The sequence below is a fragment of the Somniosus microcephalus genome, chromosome 4, assembly GCF_052327205.1.
Source record: "Somniosus microcephalus isolate GS21.2 chromosome 4, FLI_Smic_1.0, whole genome shotgun sequence".
NCBI lineage: Eukaryota > Metazoa > Chordata > Chondrichthyes > Squaliformes > Somniosidae > Somniosus > Somniosus microcephalus.
Genome location: NC_140990.1, coordinates 14,835,698 through 14,855,929, shown reverse-complemented (window position 1 = coordinate 14,855,929; position 20,232 = coordinate 14,835,698). Strand labels below are relative to the sequence as shown.

Genomic DNA, 20,232 nt, shown 5'->3' with positions numbered 1-20,232 from the left:
GCCAAATTAAAGATACATTAACAAAGTCAAAACCCTAACTTACAAACAACATATAACTAGCCTGATTTGTACGATGCAACTATCCTTCGCCCACTGCGTTTTGCTGGAGGAATGATCCTGTTTTATCGGGAGACTTTGCTGCAGTTCCAGGCCCGAGTTCTGACTGCTCTCGTTGGTGGAGTCGCGGTTTGAATAGACTCGATTTGCCGCAAGGCGGGCTGTGTTTGCCGGAAGGCGGGCTCTCGGTCATCCATCACCAGTTTGTGTCTTTCTCTCCCCAGTCGATGTTCTCAGTAAGGGTTTCGGTGAATGCTCCATCTGCTTGGAGGAGCTGGACCCGGGCTGTACCATCGCCAGACTCCCCTGTCTCTGCATATACCACAAGGGGTAAGTGGAAAGGTTTACTCTCCCCTCTTGTGCCCTCCGCCCGCCCCCCTCTTGTCCCCTCCGCCCGCCCCCCTCTTGTGCCCTCCGCCCGCCCCCCCCTCTTGTGCCCTCCGCCCGCCCCCCCTCTTGTGCCCTCCGCCCGCCCCCCCTCTTGTGCCCTCCGCCCGCCCCCCCTCTTGTGCCCTCCGCCCGCCCCCCTCTTGTGCCCTCCGCCCGCCCCCCTCTTGTGCCCTCCGCCCGCCCCCCTCTTGTGCCCTCCGCCCGCCCCCCTCTTGTGCCCTCCGCCCGCCCCCCTCTTGTGCCCTCCGCCCGCCCCCCTCTTGTGCCCTCCGCCCGCCCCCCTCTTGTGCCCTCCGCCCGCCCCCCTCTTGTGCCCTCCGCCCGCCCCCTCTTGTGCCCTCCGCCCGCCCCCTCTTGTGCCCTCCGCCCGCCCCCTCTTGTGCCCTCCGCCCGCCCCCTCTTGTGCCCTCCGCCCGCCCCCTCTTGTGCCCTCCGCCCGCCCCCCTCTTGTGCCCTCCGCCCGCCCCCCTCTTGTGCCCTCCGCCCGCCCCCCTCTTGTGCCCACCGCCCGCCCCCCTCTTGTGCCCTCCGCCCGCCCCCCTCTTGTGCCCTCCGCCCGCCCCCCTCTTGTGCCCTCCGCCCGCCCCCTCTTGTGCCCTCCGCCCGCCCCCCTCTTGTGCCCTCCGCCCGCCCCCCTCTTGTGCCCTCCGCCCGCCCCCCTCTTGTGCCCTCCGCCCGCCCCCCTCTTGTGCCCTCCGCCCGCCCCCCTCTTGTGCCCTCCGCCCGCCCCCCTCTTGTGCCCTCCGCCCGCCCCCCTCTTGTGCCCTCCGCCCGCCCCCCTCTTGTGCCCTCCGCCCGCCCCCCTCTTGTGCCCTCCGCCCGCCCCCCTCTTGTGCCCTCCGCCCGCCCCCCTCTTGTGCCCTCCGCCCGCCCCCCTCTTGTGCCCTCCGCCCGCCCCCCTCTTGTGCCCTCCGCCCGCCCCCCTCTTGTGCCCTCCGCCCGCCCCCCTCTTGTGCCCTCCGCCCGCCCCCCTCTTGTGCCCTCCGCCCGCCCCCCTCTTGTGCCCTCCGCCCGCCCCCCTCTTGTGCCCTCCGCCCGCCCCCCTCTTGTGCCCTCCGCCCGCCCCCCTCTTGTGCCCTCCGCCCGCCCCCCTCTTGTGCCCTCCGCCCGCCCCCCTCTTGTGCCCTCCGCCCGCCCCCCTCTTGTGCCCTCCGCCCGCCCCCCTCTTGTGCCCTCCGCCCGCCCCCCTCTTGTGCCCTCCGCCCGCCCCCCTCTTGTGCCCTCCGCCCGCCCCCCTCTTGTGCCCTCCGCCCGCCCCCTCTTGTGCCCTCCGCCCGCCCCCCTCGTGCCCTCCGCCCGCCCCCCCGTGCCCTCCGCCCGCCCCCCCCGTGCCCTCCGCCCGCCCCCCCCGTGCCCTCCGCCCGCCCCCCCGTGCCCTCCGCCCGCCCCCCTCTCGTGCCGCCCGCCCGCCCCCCTCTCGTGCCGCCCGCCCGCCCCCCGCTCTCTCTCTCTCACCGGCTCTGCCCTCTCGCTCTCTACTAATTTTTCTCCCTTTTTCACTTCTTGCAGGTGCATTGAATCCTGGAGTAAAGTCAAACCCGTCTGTCCTGAACATCCCTTTGACTGAAACTGTCGGATCATCCAATCCCGGTGAGGCTGGAATCTAATCGGGGGTTCGGGGATTATATATATAGAATAGCAGATACGCGGGAGGTAGTTACAGGCTGGAATCTAACCGAGGGGTTCGGGGTGTTTATATATAGAATAACAGATACCCGGGAGAGAGTTACAGGCTGGAATCTAATCGAGGGGTTTCTGGGGGTTTATATATAGAATAACAGATACCCGGGAGTGAGTTACAGGCTGGAATCTAATCGAGGTGTTCGGGGGGTTTATATATAGAATAACAGATACCCGGGAGTGAGTTACAGGCTGGAATCTAATCGAAGGGTTCGGGGGCGTTTATATATAAAATAACAGATACCCGGGAGTGAGTTACAGACTGGAATCTAATCGAGGGGTTTGGGTGGTTTATATATAGAATAACAGATACCCGGGAGTGAGTTACAGGCTGGAATCTAATCGAAGGGTTCGGGGGCGTTTATATATAGAATAACAGATACCCGGGAGTGAGTTACAGACTGGAATCTAATCGAGGGGTTCGGGTGGTTTATATATAGAATAACAGATACCCGGGAGTGAGTTACAGACTGGAATCGAATCGAAGGGTTCGGGGGGTTTATATATAGAATAACAGATACCCGGGAGTGAGTTACAGACTGGAATCTAATCGAGGGGTTCGGGTGGTTTATATATAGAATAACAGATACCCGGGAGTGAGTTACAGACTGGAATCTAATCGAGGGGTTCGGGGGGTTTATATATAGAATAACAGATACCCGGGAATGAGTTACAGACTGGAATCTAATCGAGGGGTTCGGGGGGTTTATATATAGAATAACAGATACCCGGGAGTGAGTTACAGACTGTGATCTAATCGAGGGGTTCGGGGGGTTTATATATAGAATAACAGATACCCGGGAGTGAGTTACAGGCTGGAATCTAATCGAAGGGTTCGGGGGCGTTTATGTGGAATAACAGATACCCGGGATAACAACAGAAAATGCTGGAAAAACTCAGCAGGCCAGGCAACATCTGTGGAGAGAGAAATAGTCAACGTTTCGGGTCGAAACCCTTCTGCAGAAGGCTGTAAAGTGCCTAATCGGAAGATGAGGTGCTGTTCCTCGAGTTTACGGTGAGCTTCCGTGGAACAATGCACGAGGCCGCAGACGGTGAGGTCTGAGTGGGAATGGAGCGGTGAATTTCAATGACAGGCGACCAGAAGCTCGGGGTCCCCCTCACAGACTGAACGGAGGATGTAACTGGTAAAATAGATAAGGGAGTACCAGTGGATGTGGTGTATTTGGACTTTCAGAAGGCTTTCAATAAGGTCCCGCATAAGAGATTAGCGTGCAAAATTAAGGCACATGGGATTGGGGGCAAGGTATTGACTTAGATAGAGAACTGGTTGGCAGATAGAAAGCAAAGAGTTGGAATAAACGGGTCGTTTTCCGAGTGGCAGGCAGTGACTAGTGGGGTACCGCAAGGATCGGTCCTAGGACCCTAGCTGTTCACAATATATATTAATGATCTGGACTGTAGTGTATGTACCTTTAAGAGCCCCTGTGTACTGTAATACCGGTAGTGACCACTCGGGTACATAAGCCTGTATAGCGTCTTGTATCTTTTAGTTCACCTCCAGACTGGTCAGTAAACACCTGTTAAACCAACTCCTGCATTCCGTGTCTCCATTAACACACGGATACAACAGTGGCAACAAATTGGAAACGGACTTACCTGCAATTCGGCAGCACCTCAAGGAGATCAATTCCTCAGACGAAGGTCAAAGAAAAAAAACAAAAACTGTGGTTTCACCAGCTAGCCGGGCTGGTGGCAGGTACTGCACTAATCCTTCCTGGGCGGCGGGCTGGGGCTCGATCGGGTGGCTCTGCAGCGGGGCCGAGCAGCGAGTCGGAAGGCGAAGGCAAACAGAGACGGAGGGTGGAGCACTCGGGAGATGGCCGGCGCTGCAAAGCAGGTCGGCATTCGGACCAAGCAGAGGGAGGGAAAAGTCCCAGAGAGTCCGGCAGGAACGAGTCTCCAACTATTAAAAATATCTGTGTAAATAAAAAACCGCGGAGAACAGCGTTGTCAGCAGCGGCAGCGGCGGGAAAGCGCGGGAGGCACCATTTTTCTCGGCAGGGAAGAAAGGAAAGCGCGGGAGGCGCCATTTTTGATTTTCAGGATGCCTAAGACTGGCAATATTACTGCTTTCGATAGTGATATAGAGGATTGGACCACATGTGGAAAGAGTGGAGGTATATTGCACAGCGAATGAAGTAGAGGATGATAAAAAGGCATCGGTACTTCTAAATCTGATGGGCGCAAGGACATACGGGCTGTTACGAAACTTAATCACTCCAGCCAAACCGATGGACAAGAATTTTAAGGAGATTGTTGATGCCCGACAGGAGCACTTAAACCCAACACCGCTGCTGATAGCGGAACGATTCAAATTCTTCAGGAGGAATCAGCACAAGAATGAAAGTAACGCTGATTACCTCACCGAATTAAGAAAGCTGTCAAAGCACTGCCAATTCGGGGCAGGACTGGCAGGTTCTCTACGAGACAAATTCGTCTGCGGTCTCCTAAGTGAAGGAACACAGAAATGGCTACTTTCTGAGAAAGATTTGACACTGGACAAGGCTTTCAGTGTGGCTGTATCATACGAAGCAGCAGCAAGAGGAGCTGCAGAGATACAGCAAAAGCCACAGGACTTCGGCACCCATGAAATGACACGGGGTTTCGAGAGATGTTATCGCTGCGGCAGATCCACCCATGACCAGAGGGACTGCTGGTTCAAGGACAAAGCATGCAGGCAATGCGGAAAGATGGGACACATTGCACGTGTATGCTGATCTGGAAACAAAAAATCCACTGACAGAAAAAAAATCAATAAGGAAAAGTACAGAAAGGTACAAATGATGACGGACAGTAGCTCCGAAGACCAGAAGAGCGATAGCGACTCCGGAAACAAGAGACTAGGCTGCCTCAAATTACATAATGTAATTGCCAAAGAAGATTACCAGACCATTTGGGTTACCCTCACGATAGCGGGGTCCCCAATTAAAATGGAGCTAGATGCAGGATCAGCTCTGACCGTCATAAGTCGACGGGATTACGAGCGGCTATTTCCGCATATACCTCTGAAAGACACATCCATTATCTTGAAGACATATACGGGACAGAAAGTATACCCCAGAGGGAAAATAAAGGTGCCTGTTGTATACAACGGCAAGGAAATACAGAAGTTGTATTTATACGTTCTGCAAGATGGTGGTCCACCGTTGTTGGGACGTGAATGGATCAGGAAGATACGTTTAGACTGGCACTCCATTCAGGCACTGACGGTGACCAGTAAGGAAAAAAATGATGATGTCATACCTGAACGATTAAAAGACATCTTGGCTACCGCCAAAGAGGTGTTTCAACAGGAACTAGGAACCTTGAAAGGCGTCACCGCCTCAATAAAAGTGGAAGATGCGGCAATTCCCAAGTTTTTTAAGGCAAGGCCGGTGCCATACGCAATTCGCCCAGCAGTCACAGATCACAGAAACCCCACAGCGCAGATAGAGGCTATTTCGGCCCATCGAGCCTGCACCGACACATATCCCACCCGATCCCCGTAACCCCTACATATATCCCACCCTATCCCCGTAACCCCACGTATTTAATCCCCCTAACACTAAGGGTCAATTTATCATAGCCAATCAACCTAACCGCACATCTTTGGACTGTGGGAGGAAACTGGAGCACCCGGAGGAAACCCACGCAAACACTGGGAGAATGTGCAAACTCCACACAGGCGGTCACCCGAGGCCGGATTCAAACCCGGGTCCCTGGCGCTGTGAGGCAGTCGAGGCAGAGCTGGAGAATTTGGAAAAAGCAGGCATGTTATCCAAGGTAGATTGGAGCGAGTGGGCAACACCCATCGTCCCGGTCATGAAGAAAATGTTGAATAATGATAAATCTGAAGAACAGAGAAAAGTTCGCATCTGTGGGGACTTCAAGGTGACTGTGAACCCGGCCCTTCACACGATACAGTATCCTCTTCCCAGGATAGAAGATATTTTCGCCTCACTATCCAGAGGGAAACGTTTCACCAAAATTGACTTGGCACAGGCATATCTACAGATGGAGGTTGAGGAGGCCTCTAAAAAGTATCTCACGATAAACACACACAAAGGCCTGTACCAGTACAATCGACTGGTTTTCGGAGTAGCATCCGCTCCAGCTATCTGGCAAATAGCTATGGAGCAAGTCCTGCAAGGGATTCCGGGGAATGGCAGACCAATTAAACTCATACTTTGGTTCTGTATTCACAAAGGAGGACACAAATAACCTCCCAGGAATATCGGCAAACATAGGGACTAATGAGAGGGAGGAGCTGACAGAAATTAGTATCTCTAGGGATATGGTGTTGGGTAAGTTGAGGGGACTGAAGGCCGACAAATCCCCGGGGCCTGATAAACTACATCCTAGGGTACTTAAGGAGGTGGCCCTGGAGATAGCAGATGCTCTAAGGATCATCCGGAACTCCATTGACTCGGGAACAGTACCCGTGGATTGGAGGGTAGCTAATGTTACCCCAATATTTAAAAAGGGGGGTAGAGAGAAAGCAGGGAATTATAGACCAGTAAGCCTTACATCGGTTGTGGGCAAAATGCTAGAGTCCATTATTAAGGATAAAATAGCGGAGCACTTGACAAATGGGGAAAGGATCGGACAGAGTCAACATGGATTTACAAAGGGTAAATCGTGTTTGACTAATCTGCTGGAATTTTTTGAGGAAGTAACTGGTAAAATAGATGGGGGAGAGCCAGTGGATGTGGTGTACCTTGACTTCCAGAAAGCCTTCGATAAGGTTCCACACAAAAGATTATCATGCAAAATTAAGGCTCATGGGATTGGGGGCAAAGTATTAACGTGGATAGAGAACTGGCTGGCGGATAGAAAACAGAGAGTTGGAATAAACGGCTCGTTTTCGGAGTGGCAGGCAGTGACCAGCGGGGTGCCGCAAGGATCTGTCCTGGGACCCCAGCTGTTCACAATATATATAAATGATCTGGATCAGGGAATTGGATGCAATATTTCCAAATTCGCTGACGACACTAAACTAGGAGGAGGGGTGGGCTCTGATGAGGATGTCAGGAGGCTACAGTGCGATTTGGACAGGTTGGGGGAATGGGCAGATACGTGGCAGATGCACTATAATGTGGATAAATGCGAGGTTATCCACTTTGGGGGTAAAAACAGGAGGGTAGATTATTATCTAAATGGCAATAGATTGGGAGATGGGGAAGTGCAGAGGGACCTGGGTGTTCTTGTGCACCAGTCACTGAAGGAGAGCATGCAGGTGCAACAGGCGATCAAGAAGGCAAATGGTATGTTGGCCTTCATATCAAGGGGGTTCGAGTATAGGAATAGGGATACCTTACTACAGCTGTACAAGGTGCTGGTGAGACCGCATCTGGAGTATTGTGTACAGTTTTGGTCGCCCCATCTGCGGAAGGATGTTCTTGCCATGGAGGGAGTGCAACGGCGATTCACCAGGCTGATACCTGGAATGGCGGGAATGACCTACGAAGAGAGATTAAATAGTTTGGGCTTGTACTCACTGGAGTTTAGAAGATTGAGAGGGGATCTCATCGAAACATATAAAATTATGGCAGGCCTGGACAGGCTGAATTCAGAGAGAATGTTTCCAATGGCCGGGGAGCACAGAACCAGGGGCCACAGTCTAAAAATAGCGGGCAAATCATTTAAAACAGAGATGAGGAAGAATTTCTTCACTCAAAGAGTGGTGAGCCTGTGGAATTCCCTGCCACAGAGGGCTGTGAAGGCTAATTCAATAAATATTTTCAAGAGAGAATTGGATATATTTCTGAAGGCTAAGGGGATTAAGGGTTACGGAGAAAAGGCGGGGACGGGGTACTGAACTGGTAAGATCAGCTATGATCTCAGACGAAGATCAGCCATGATCTCATTGAATGGCGGAGCAGGCTCGAAGGGCCGAATGGCCTACTCCTGTTCCTATCTCTATGTTTCTACCTAGACGACATCCTTGTAACAGGAGAAAACGACAACGAGCACCTTGCCAATTTGGAGCAGGTGCTCACTAGGCTGAGAGAACAGGGCCTACGAGCAAATCGCCCCAAGTGCGAATTTTTCCAGAAACAAATATCATATTATGGCCATATAATTAACGAAGAAGGCTTGCATAAGTCACCTGAAAAAATTGAAGCGGTCATAAAAGCCCCAGCACCTGAAAATGTCTCACAATTAAGGTCGTTCCTGGGATTGATAAATTTTTACCGAACTTGTCAACTGTTCTGCACCCTCTTAACACACTGCTACAAACGGGAGTAATTTGGAAATGGAGCGAAGACTGTAAACGTGCCTTCCATAAATGCAAAGGCTTGATCACATCCAAGGAAGTGTTGGCTCATTACAACCCATCACTGCCAATCAGACTGGTGTGCGATGCATCCCCTTACGGCGTAGGAGCGGTATTATCGCATAGATTCCCTGATGGCTCGGAGCGGCCGATAGCTTTTGCGTCACGCTCATTGAACTCAGCTGAGCGTAACTATGCCCAGATCGACAGGGAAGCACTCAGCCTGGTGTGGGGAGTGAAGAAATTCAACCATTACCTACACGGACAAAAATTTACCTTGTTGACTGACCATCAACCCCTCGTCTCCATATTCAACCCTAAAAAGGGTGTTCCCATTATGACAGCGCAAAGGCTACAGAGGTGGTCCCTTTTCCTAGGGGCACACCAATATGACATAGAATACAAAGGATCAAAACAGCATGGGAATGCTGACGGTTTATCGCGCCTACCGTTGCCAACGGTAGAAGAGGCACCTACAGTGGACCTAGTAGAATGTCTACCAGTAACAAATTCTACCATTGAAAAGGAAACGAGAAATGACCCGACTCTCTCATGAGTCTACGATTTAACGGTGAAGGGATGGCCAGCCCATGGCGAACCACTGTTGCCAGCATTCTCGCAAAGAAGAGAACAGCTGTCAGTGTGCCGAGGAACATTGATGTGTGGATCCAGAGTGGTGATTCCACCCAAACTCCAGGATAAAATGCTAAAGGAGCTTCACGAGGGGCATCTGGGTGGAGTGAAAATGACGAACCTAGCCAGAGCGTTTGTGTGGTGGCCAGGTATCGATGGAGACATCGAAGAAATGACCAAGAGCTGTCTAGGATGCCAGAAGGTCCAAAACGCCCCACCACAAGCCCCTCTACATCCATGGGAGTGGCCCTCATCTCCATGGCAAAGGGTACATATCGACTTTGCTGGTCCATTTATGGACTCAATGTTCTTAATCGCGGTTGATGCACACTCCAAGTGGCCGGAGGTAATAAAGATGTCCTCCACCACCACGGAAAAAACCATCACAGTATTAAGGACCATATTTGCGAGGAATGGGCTGCCTGAATAGATCTGTTCTGATAATGGACTGCAACTTGTGTCCGAAGAATTCAGGAAGGTCTTAAAAAAACAATGGGGTTAAGCACTACACGTCCGCCCCATACCATCCCGCCACCAATGGATTAGCTGAAAGGTTTGTCCAGACCTTCAAGAAGGCCATGGATAATGAAGACATAAATCTACAACATAAGGTAGATAACTTCTTGTGTTGCATTCCTGTATGCAAACGTGGTTACAAACCAAACTCCCGCCATGATGTTTTTCAATAGAAGACTAAGATGCCGTCTGGATTTGATCAAGCCAAACATCAGAAGGGACGTAGAGAACCGGCAATTTCAAGGCATGAATGAAAGGCCAACTAGAACCTTCCAGATAGGTCAACAAGTTTTGGCCCGGGACTACCGTACCGAGAAATGGCAGCCTGGAACTATTTGCACACGACTAGGACCGCTGATGTATACCGTGGACATCGGTGAAAGCATAATAAGGCGCCATGCTGACCAAACCAAATCAAGGGACAACCTACACCACAACTCTATACGCCTAATGATGAAGCAGAGATACCCATAGTATCTACCTCCGATCCGGTGATACTGGAACCAGATGAACCCGACACTGGCATTCAAGCCGAATCGACCTTGCCAAAAGAACCTACTACACCACCGAGGCGTTATCCGGACCGAGTCAGGAAGCCTCCAGAGAGACTGACTTATAATTGATTAACTGCAGCAAATGTGTAGATTATTGTTCTTGTAAACACGTTAATTAATGATTACTTAAAATGTTATGTACTAATTGTCTAAAAGGGGAGGAATTGTAGTGTATGTACCTTTTTAAGAGCCCCTGTGTACTGTGATACCGGTAGTGACCACTCGGGTATATAAGCCTGTACAGCGTCTTGTATCTTTTAGTTCACCTCCAGACTTTGTTCAGTAAACACCTGTTAAACCAACTCCTGCATTCCGTGTCTCCATTAACACACGGATACAACATGGACGAAGGAATTGGATGAAATATCTCCAAATTTGCAGACGACACAAAGCTGGGTGGGAGGGTATGCTGTGAGGAGGATATCATGAAACTCCAGTACGATTTGGACAGGTTGGGTGATTGGGCAGAAACATGGCAAATGCACGATAATGTGGATAAATGTGAGGTTATCCACTTTGGTGGCAAAAACAGGAAGGCAGATTATTATTTGAATGGCAATAGATTGGGAGAAGGGGAAGTGCAGAGAGACCTGGGTGTTCTTGTGCACCAGTCGCTGAAGGTAACCATGCAGATGCAGCAGGCGGTTGAGAAGGCAAATGGTATGTTGGCCTTCGTAGCAAGAGGGTTCGAGTACATAAGAACATAAGAAATAGGAGCAGGAGTAGGCCAATCGGCCCCTCGAGCCTGCTCCGCCATTCAATAAGATCATGGCTGATCTGATCCTAACCGCCAATCCACTATCACAGAACCATCTCCTGAATCTAACAGAATTAGACACACGAAATAGGAGCAGGATCAGGCTACACGGCCCCTGGGCCTGCTCCGCTACCCACAGGGCCATGACCGATCCGAACCTAGACTCATGTCCAAATTCCTGCCCGCTCCCCGTAACCCTTAATTCCCTTTACTTCTAGGAAACTGTCTATTTCTGTTTTAAATTTATGTAATGATGTAGCTTCTACAGCTTTTTGGGGCAGCATATTCCATGGACCTACCACCCTCTGAGTGAAGTAGTTCCTCCTCATCTCAGTTTTGAAAGAGCAGCCCCTTATTCTAAGACTATGCCCCCTAGTTCTAGTTTCACCCATCATCGGGAACATCCTCCCCGCATCCACCCGATCAAGCCCCTTCACAATCTTATATGTTTCAATAAGATCGCCTCTCATTCTTCTGAACTCCAATGAGTAGAGTCCCAATCTACTCAACCTCTCCTCATATGTCCATCCCCTCATCCCAGGGATTAACCGAGTGAACCTTCTTTGTACTGACTCGAGAGCAAGTATGTCCTTTCTTAAGTATGGACACCAAAACTGTACGCAGTATTCCAGGTGCGGTCTCACCAATACCTTGTACAACTGAAGCAATACCTCCCTATTTTTATATTCTATCCCCCTAGCAATGAAAGCCAACATTCCATTGGCCTTCTTAATCACTTGCTGCACCTGCATACTAACCTTTTGAGTTTCGTGCACCAGGACCCCCAGATCCCTTTGTACTTCAGTACTTTCCAGTATCTTGCCATTAAGATAATAACTTGCTCTACGATTTTTCCTGCCAAAGTGCATAACCTCACACTTTCCAGGAACAAGGATGTCTTGCTGCAGTTGTACAGGGCCTTGGTGAGACTGCACCTTGTGTATTGTGTGCAGTTTTGGTCGCCTTATCTGAGGAAGGATGTTCTTTCCATGGAAGGACTGCGGCGAAGATTCACCAGACTGATACCTGGGATGGCAGGAATGACGTATGAGGAGAGATTGTGTCGATTGGGCTTATACTCGCTGGAGTTTAGAAGAATGAGAGGGGATCTCATCGAAACTTATAAAATTCTAACAGGACTGGACAGACTAGATACAGGAAGGATGTTCCCGATGGTCGGGGAGTCCAGAACCAGGGGTCACAGTCTAAGGATAAGGGGTAAGCCATTTAGGACAGAGATGAGGAGGAATTTCTTCACCCAGAGAGTGGTGAACCTGTGGAATTCTCTACCACAGAAGGCAGTTGAGGCCAAGTCATTAAATATATTCAAGAAGGAGTTGGATATATTTCTTAAGGCTAAAGGGATCAAGGGATAGGGGGAGAAGGCAGGGACAAGGTACTGAATTTGGATGATCAGCCATGATCGCATTGAATGGCGGAGCAGGCTCGAGGGGCCGAATGGCCGACTCCTGCTCCTATCTTCTATGTTTCTATGTTCCGCAAAGCGGTCACCCAATCTGCGTTTGGTCTCCCCAATGTAGAGGAGACCACATCGTGAGCAGCGAATACAGTATACTAGATTGCAAGAAGTACCCGGGAGTGAGTTACAGGCTGGAACCTAATCGAGGGGTTCGGGGGGTTTATATATAGAATAACAGATACCCGGGAGTGAGTTACAGGCTGGAATCTAATCGAGGGGTTCGGGGGGTTTATATATAGAATAACAGATACCCGGGAGTGAGTTACAGACTGGAATCTAATCGGGGGTTCGGGGGGTTTATATATAGAATAACAGATACCCGGGAGTGAGTTACAGGCTGGAATCTAATCGAGGGGTTTGGGGGGGTTTATATATAGAATAACAGATACCCGGGAGAGAGTTACAGGCTGGAATCTAATCGAGGGGTTCGGGGGGATTATATATAGAATAACAGATACCCGGGAGTGAGTTACAGGCTGGAATCTAATCGAGGGGTTCGGAGGGTTTATATATAGAATAACAGATACCCGGGAGTGAGTTACAGACTGGAATCTAATCGAGGGGTTCGGGGGGTTTATATATAGAATAACAGATACCCAGGAGTGAGTTACAGGCTGGAATCGGTTCGGGTGGTTTATATGTAGAATAACAGATACCCGGGAGTGAGTTACAGGCTGGAATCTAATCGAGGGGTTTGGGGGGTTTATATATAGAATAACAGATACCCGGGAGAGAGTTACAGGCTGGAATCTAATCAAGGGGTTCGGGTGGTTTATATGTAGAATAACAGATACCCGGGAGTGAGTTACAGGCTGGAATCTAATCGAGGGGTTTGGGGGGTTTATATATAGAATAACAGATACCCGGAAGAGAGTTACAGGCTGGGATATAAACAAGTTCGTTGCGGGTTGAAGCGAGATGATTCGACTCTTCGCGCTCCACACGTCTACAAATTTCTAACCACCTGTTCTTCTCTTTCAGACAAAGATTCCCAATTGGGGATTCAGTGGAACCAGTCCGACTGTTTCAACGCTCCTTTATAGCGACTGTATTTTCTGCCCCCGGGGAGGGGATGTGGGAAGCTTGAGATGACGAGCGGGAGCTGATCGGTTTCCAGAAAACCCACGTGCTCTCTTCCAACCCCAGACATCGCAGTGGAGGCGTTTCGGGTTCACCGGCGGTGGGGACCTCTTTCCATCCCCCACCCCACCCCACCCCTCCCAAGCGTTACTTGTACGCTTACCGAGTTACTTCCCCCTCCCATCTCTCTGGGCTGTGACTCCCCGTCGCAGGACCACAGCCTGCGGGAGCTCCTTGACTTATTTTGCTATCTTTTGAATCTTTCTCTAACTTTGTCAATCTCTGGGATTTTTCATTGCCCCCACCACCCCCCAGGAGAGTCCCAGGGATCGCCCCAAAAGGGTGTTGGCTTTTTTTCTCCCCACTTCTGTTAGTTGTAAAAAAAAAATATCGGCTGTTCGACTGGGTGAGGCCGTTGGGGGTGGGAGGTCATGTGATTTAGACAGCTGGGAATCCGGCCAATCAGAGTTGGGAACCCTGTTACCCCAAAAAACAAAAAGAAAATACTGCAGATGCTGGAAATCTGAAATAAAAACAGAAAATGCTGGAGATACTCAGCAGGCCAGGCAGCATCTGTGAAAAGAGAAACAGAGTTAACGTTTCGGGTCGAAACCCTTCTACAGAAGTGAGAGAAAAGGCAGGAAATGACCTGCTGAGTTTTTCCAGCATTTTCTGTGAAGAGAGAAACAGAGTTAACGTTTCAGGTCGATGACCTTTCGTCAGAACTGGGGGGGAAAAAAGCAGGAAATGGGACAGATTTTTAAGCAAATGTCGGGGCAGGGAAAGCGGGGAGGGGATGAAAGAACAAAAGGGAAGGTCTGTGATAGGGTGGAAGGCAGGAGTGATTCACAGAATCACAGAAACCCCACAATGCAGATAGAGGCCATTTCGGCCCATCGAACCTGCACCGACACATATCCCACCCGATCCCCATAACACCTACACCAACACATATCCCACCCGATCCCCATAACACCTACACCAACACATATCCCACCCGATCCCCGTAACCCCACGTATTTAATCCCCCTAACACTAAGGGTCAATTTATCATAGCCAATCAACCTAACCCGCACATCTTTGGACATTAAGAGATTAAGAGATATTCAAGGCGAGATGAGATGGTAACGGGACAGGTTAAGAAGTAAAAGATGGCTCTAGAGGAAGTGTAAATTGCACTGGCAGAATGAAAGACAGCTGCCCTGTGGGGGAGAAGGGAAGACACAAATAAAAGGTGTGGATAAAAAATATATATAGGATAGGGGCCGAGGTTATGATCTGAAATTGTTGTTAACCCTTGTGCTGGGCGACACTGTTGCCCCACCCCCTGGGGAGCCTGTATCTGGATTGGATGGTCGGGGGGGGGGGGGGGGCTGCTGTGTGGTGGTCACATTGTCTAAATCCCCCCCCAGGGGACCTCCCTGCCTCAGCTGATGATGTACCGTTTCTGGGCTCTGCGATTTATTTATTAATTATTATTATTATTCATGAGGGAGGGAGGCGCCCATCGCAGCAGGAGGGGGGGTTTAATTTCTCAGCCACCCCACCTCCTGCCCCTTCCTCGAATGGCGCCGTCTCTGGGGTCATTGCCCTCTCTCTGGTGGGTATGTGCTAGTGGTGTATAGAAGATAGGAGCAGGTTTCGGCCCCTCGAGCCTGCTCCGCCATTCAATGAGATCATGGCTGATCATCCAAACTCAGTACCCTGTCCCTGCCTTCTCCCCATATCCCTTGATCCCTTTAGCCTTAAGATGTATGATGTATGCCGATAGAGAGACGGGTTTGATGTTTACTGCTGATCTGTCACCTCGACTCCTATTTAAAAGCTTTCGCTGAATATCCCTCGATACCCTCACCCTAACAGAAATCAATCCGTCTCAGCCATGAAACTTCCAATCGATCCACAGCCTCTTTGAGGGGAGAGAGATCCAGATTCCCACTAACCCTTTCTGTGAAGAAGCACTTCCCGACATCACCCCTGAATGGCCTGGCTCTAATTTTAAGGTGATTCCCCCTTGTTCTGGACTTGCCCCCCTCAACCTCACAAGAGTAAATAGTTTCTCTCTACCCTATCGAATCCTTTAATCACCTTAAATGCCTTCATTAAATCACCCCTCAACCTTCTAAACACATTGGAAACTTTCCAGTCTGAAACCGATAGATGAGAGTGTTTGATGGGACAGTGTAGAGGGAGCTTTACTCTGTATCTAACCCGTGCTGTACCTGCCCTGGGAGTGTTTGATGGGACAGTGTAGAGGGAGCTTTACTCTGTATCTAACCCGTGCTGTACCTGCCCTGGGAGTGTTTGATGGGACAGTGTCGAGGGAGCTTTACTCTGTATCTAACCCGTGCTGTACCTGCCCTGGGAGTGTTTGATGGGACAGTGTAGAGAGAGCTTTACTCTGTATCTAACCCGTGCTGTACCTACCCTGGGAGTGTTTGACGGGACAGTGTAGAGAGAGCTTTACTCTGTATCTAACCCGTGCTGTACCTGCTCTGGGAGTGTTTGATGGGACAGTGTAGAGGGAGCTTTACTCTGTATCTAACCCGTGCTGTACCTACCCTGGGAGTGTTTGACGGGACAGTGTAGAGGGAGCTTTAATCTGTATCTAACCCGTGCTGTACCTGCCCTGGGAGTGTTTGATGGGACAGTGTAGAGGGAGCTTTACTCTGTATCTAACCCGTGCTGTACCTGCCCTGGGAGTGTTTGATGGGACAGTGTAGAGAGAGCTTTACTCTGTATCTAACCCGTGCTGTACCTGCCCTGGGAGTGTTTGATGGGACAGTGTAGAGAGAGCTTTACTCTGTATCTAACCCGTGCTGTACCTGCTCTGGGAGTGTTTGATGGGACAGTGTAGAGGGAGCTTTACTCTGTATCTAACCCGTGCTGTACCTACCCTGGGAGTGTTTGACGGGACAGTGTAGAGGGAGCTTTAATCTGTATCTAACCCGTGCTGTACCTGCCCTGGGAGTGTTTGATGGGACAATGTCGAGGGAGCTTTACTCTGTATCTAACCCGTGCTGTACCTGCTCTGGGAGTGTTTGATGGGACAGTGTAGAGGGAGCTTTACTCTGTATCTAACACGTGCTGTACCTGCCCTGGGAGTGTTTGATGGGACAGTGTAGAGGGAGCTTTACTCTGTATCTAACCCGTGCTGTACCTGCCCTGGGAGTGTTTGATGGGACAGTGTAGAGGGAGCTTTACTCTGTATCTAACCCGTGCTGTACCTGCTCTGGGAGTGTTTGATGGGACAGTGTAGAGGGAGCTTTACTCTGTATCTAACCCGTGCTGTACCTACCCTGGGAGTGTTTGACGGGACAGTGTAGAGGGAGCTTTAATCTGTATCTAACCCGTGCTGTACCTGCCCTGGGAGTGTTTGATGGGACAGTGTAGAGGGAGCTTTACTCTGTATCTAACCCGTGCTGTACCTGCCCTGGGAGTGTTTGACGGGACAGTGTAGAGGGAGCTTTAATCTGTATCTAACCCGTGCTGTACCTGCCCTGGGAGTGTTTGATGGGACAGTGTCGAGGGAGCTTTACTCTGTATCTAACCCGTGCTGTACCTGCTCTGGGAGTGTTTGATGGGACAGTGTAGAGGGAGCTTTACTCTGTATCTAACACGTGCTGTACCTGCTCTGGGAGTGTTTGATGGGACAGTGTAGAGGGAGCTTTACTCTGTATCTAACCCGTGCTGTACCTGCCCTGGGAGTGTTTGATGGAAAAGTGTAGAGGGAGCTTTACTCTGTATCTAACTCGTGCTGTACCTGCCCTGGGAGTGTTTGATGGGACAGTGTAGAGAGAGCTTTACTCTGTATCTAACCCATGCTGTACCTGCCATGGGAGTGTTTGATGGGACAGTGCAGAGGGAGCTTTACTCTGTATCTAACCCGTGCTGTAGCTGCCCTGGGAGTGTTTGATGGAACAGTGTAGAGGGAGCTTTACTCTGTATCTAACCCGTGTTTGGTGCTGACGGTCTGAACACTGATGTACTGCTGATTGTGCCGCTCAATCTTTAATGACTTTCCTGTCTCTCTTGAAGTCAGGCATTTCATCATCTCGCTCATGGACCTCTGTGTGTCGCTGCCTGAGCCCCGAGTCCTGTTCTGTGCAGCAGGGTCACGGCACGGAGTGTCTCGACCTGGTCTCCCTTTGCCCCGGTGTGAGGAGTGCAAGTCGTGCCTTAACCAAAAATTCCCTGGTCTAAGTTTGTGAATTTTCAGTTTTTGTAAATACAAATTTTATAATAAAGTATCTTGAGTGTATCATGTGTGAATTGTCTGACTTCACAGAATCTTAAAGCACAGAAGGAGGCCGTTGGGCCCATCTCTTCGATAGATTAGTGCCGCTCCCCCTGCTCTTTCTCCATAGCCCAGCAATATTTGTCCTTTTAAAATATTTATCCGATTCCCTTTTGAAAGTTACTATCGAATCTGCGTCCACCGCCCTTTCAGGCAGCGCGGTGCAGATCACAACTCCCCGAGTAAAAAAACATTTCTCATCTTCCCCCCATGATCCTTCGCCACTGGTAACAGTTTCTCGCTATCGACTCTATCAAAACCCTTCATGATTTTGAACACCTCTATCAAATCTCCTCGTAACCTTCTCTGCTCTAAGGAGAACCCCAGCTTCTCCAGTCTCTCTCCATCCCCGATACCATTCCAGTAAATCTAGCCATGTAGCGATCAAAACTCTCTCTCTCTCTCTCTCTCCCCATAGCCCTGTATCAATCCCAACCTAATTCCACTGCCCCGCTCTCTCCCCATAGCCCTGTATCAATCCCAAACCAATCCCACTGCCCCGCTCTCTCCCCATAGCCCTGTATCAATCCCAAACCAATCCCACTGCCCCGCTCTCTCCCCATAGCCCTGTATCAATCCCAAACCAATCCCACTGACCCGCTCTTTCCCCACAGCCCTGTATCAATTCCAAACCAATCCCACTGTCCCATTCTCTCCCCATAGCCCTGTATCAGTCCCAAACTAATCCTACTGCCCCGCTCTCTCCCCATAGCCCTGTATCAATTCCAAACCAATCCCACTGTCCCACTCTCTCCCCATAGCCCTGTATCAATCCCAAACTAATCCTACTGCCCCGCTCTCTCCCCATAGCCCTGTATCAATTCCAAACCAATCCCACTGTCCCATTCTCTCCCCATAGCCCTGTATCAATCCCAAACTAATCCTACTGCCCCGCTCTCTCCCCATAGCCCTGTATCAATCCCAAACTAATCCCACAGCCCCGCTCTCTCCCCATAGTCCTTCATCTTCCTCTGCTTCAGATATTTATCCCATTTTCCTTCATTTATTCTCGGGATGTGGGGCAAGTCTGGCATTTATTGCCCATCCCTAGTTGCCCTGAGAAGGTGGTGGTGGGCCTTCGCCTTGAACCGCTGGCCGTGATTTCATCCCACCGACTGGCTCACTCGTCCACTTCAGACAGCAGTTAAGAGTCAGCCATGTTGGTGTGGGACTGGAGTCACGCACACAGGCCGGGCTGGGGAAGGATGGCAGGTTCCCCGCAGGTAGTTGGTGAACCAGTTGTTTTTTTTTTAAGACAATCCAACAGCTTCATGGTCACTTTTACTGATCCTGGCTTTTTATTTCCAGAGTTTTAAACCTGAATTCAAATTCTCAAACTGCCATGGTGAGATTTGGACTCTCATATCTCGGCATTACTAATCTAGGCCTCTAGTGCTGGTCCAGTAACGTGACCACTACACTACAGTACCCCATTAAACTCCGCTGATCCACCTGTAGACAGCAAGGAACGCAGGTTGACGTCAATCATATGAACAACGTGCATTTACTAAAAACAGCGCTTTTAACGTGGTAAAACGTCCTCAAGATGCTTCACAGGAGCGTAAATCAGGTAAAATTTGACACCGAACCACATCAGGAGATATTTGGACAGGTGACCAAAGGCTTGGTCAAAGAGGTAGGTTGTAAGGAGCGTCTTAAAGGAGGAGGGAGAGGTTTGGGGAGGAAATTCCAGAGCTTAGGGCCCAGGCAGCTGAAGGCACGACCGCCAATGGTGGAGCGATTAAAATCGTGGATGCCGCGAGAGGCCAGAATTGGCGGAGCGCTGAGATCATGGGAGGGTTGTAGGGCTGGAGGAAGTTACAGAGGCCACGGAGGGATTTGAACACCAGGATGAGAATTTTAAAAATCGAGGTGTTGCCGGACCGGGAGCCAATGTAGGTCAGCGAGCACAGGGGGTGATGGGCGAACGGGACTTGGTGCGAGTTAGGACACGGGCAGCTGAGTTTTGGATCACCACAAGTTTACGGAGGGTGGAACATGGAAGTCCGGCCAGGAGTGCGTTGGAATAGTCAAGTCCAGAGTGACAAAGGCATGGCTGAGGGATTCAGCAGCAGAGTGATTAGTTTGGGAATGATGCAGGGCTATGGGACGAGAGGAAGAGCGGTAAAGTGGAGAGTTTGAGTTATATTTTTATTTTAGAATCCAGTATGTACACTTTTTGATTTAACAGCTCATTTTATTTTCGATCCTCAGCATTTAAAGTGTTTCTCAGTGGAAGATTCCCAATAGTTGTCCCCATCCAGGACAAAGCAGCCCACTTGATTGGCACCCCAACCACCACCTTAAACATTCCTCCCTCCACCACCGGCGTACCGTGGCTGCAGTGTGTACCATCTACAAGATGCACTGCAGCAACTCACCAAGGCTTCTTCGGCAGCACCTCCCAAACCCGCGACCTCTTCCACCTAGAAGGACAAGGGCAGCAGGCGCATGGGAACACCACCACCTCCAAGTTCCACACCATCCTGACTTGGAAATAATCATCATTCC

General features: G+C 50.6%; 1 long non-coding RNA gene across 1 annotated transcript; it reads left to right on the top strand.

The window, feature by feature from the left end:
• Nucleotides 1–262: 262 nt before the first annotated feature.
• On the top strand, nucleotides 263–17,685 carry LOC147118336 (uncharacterized). Its single transcript, XR_015077901.1, has 3 exons — nucleotides 263–387; nucleotides 1,957–2,037; nucleotides 13,326–17,685. It is a non-coding gene; the product is annotated as an uncharacterized LOC147118336 (long non-coding RNA).
• Nucleotides 17,686–20,232: the final 2,547 nt, after the last annotated feature.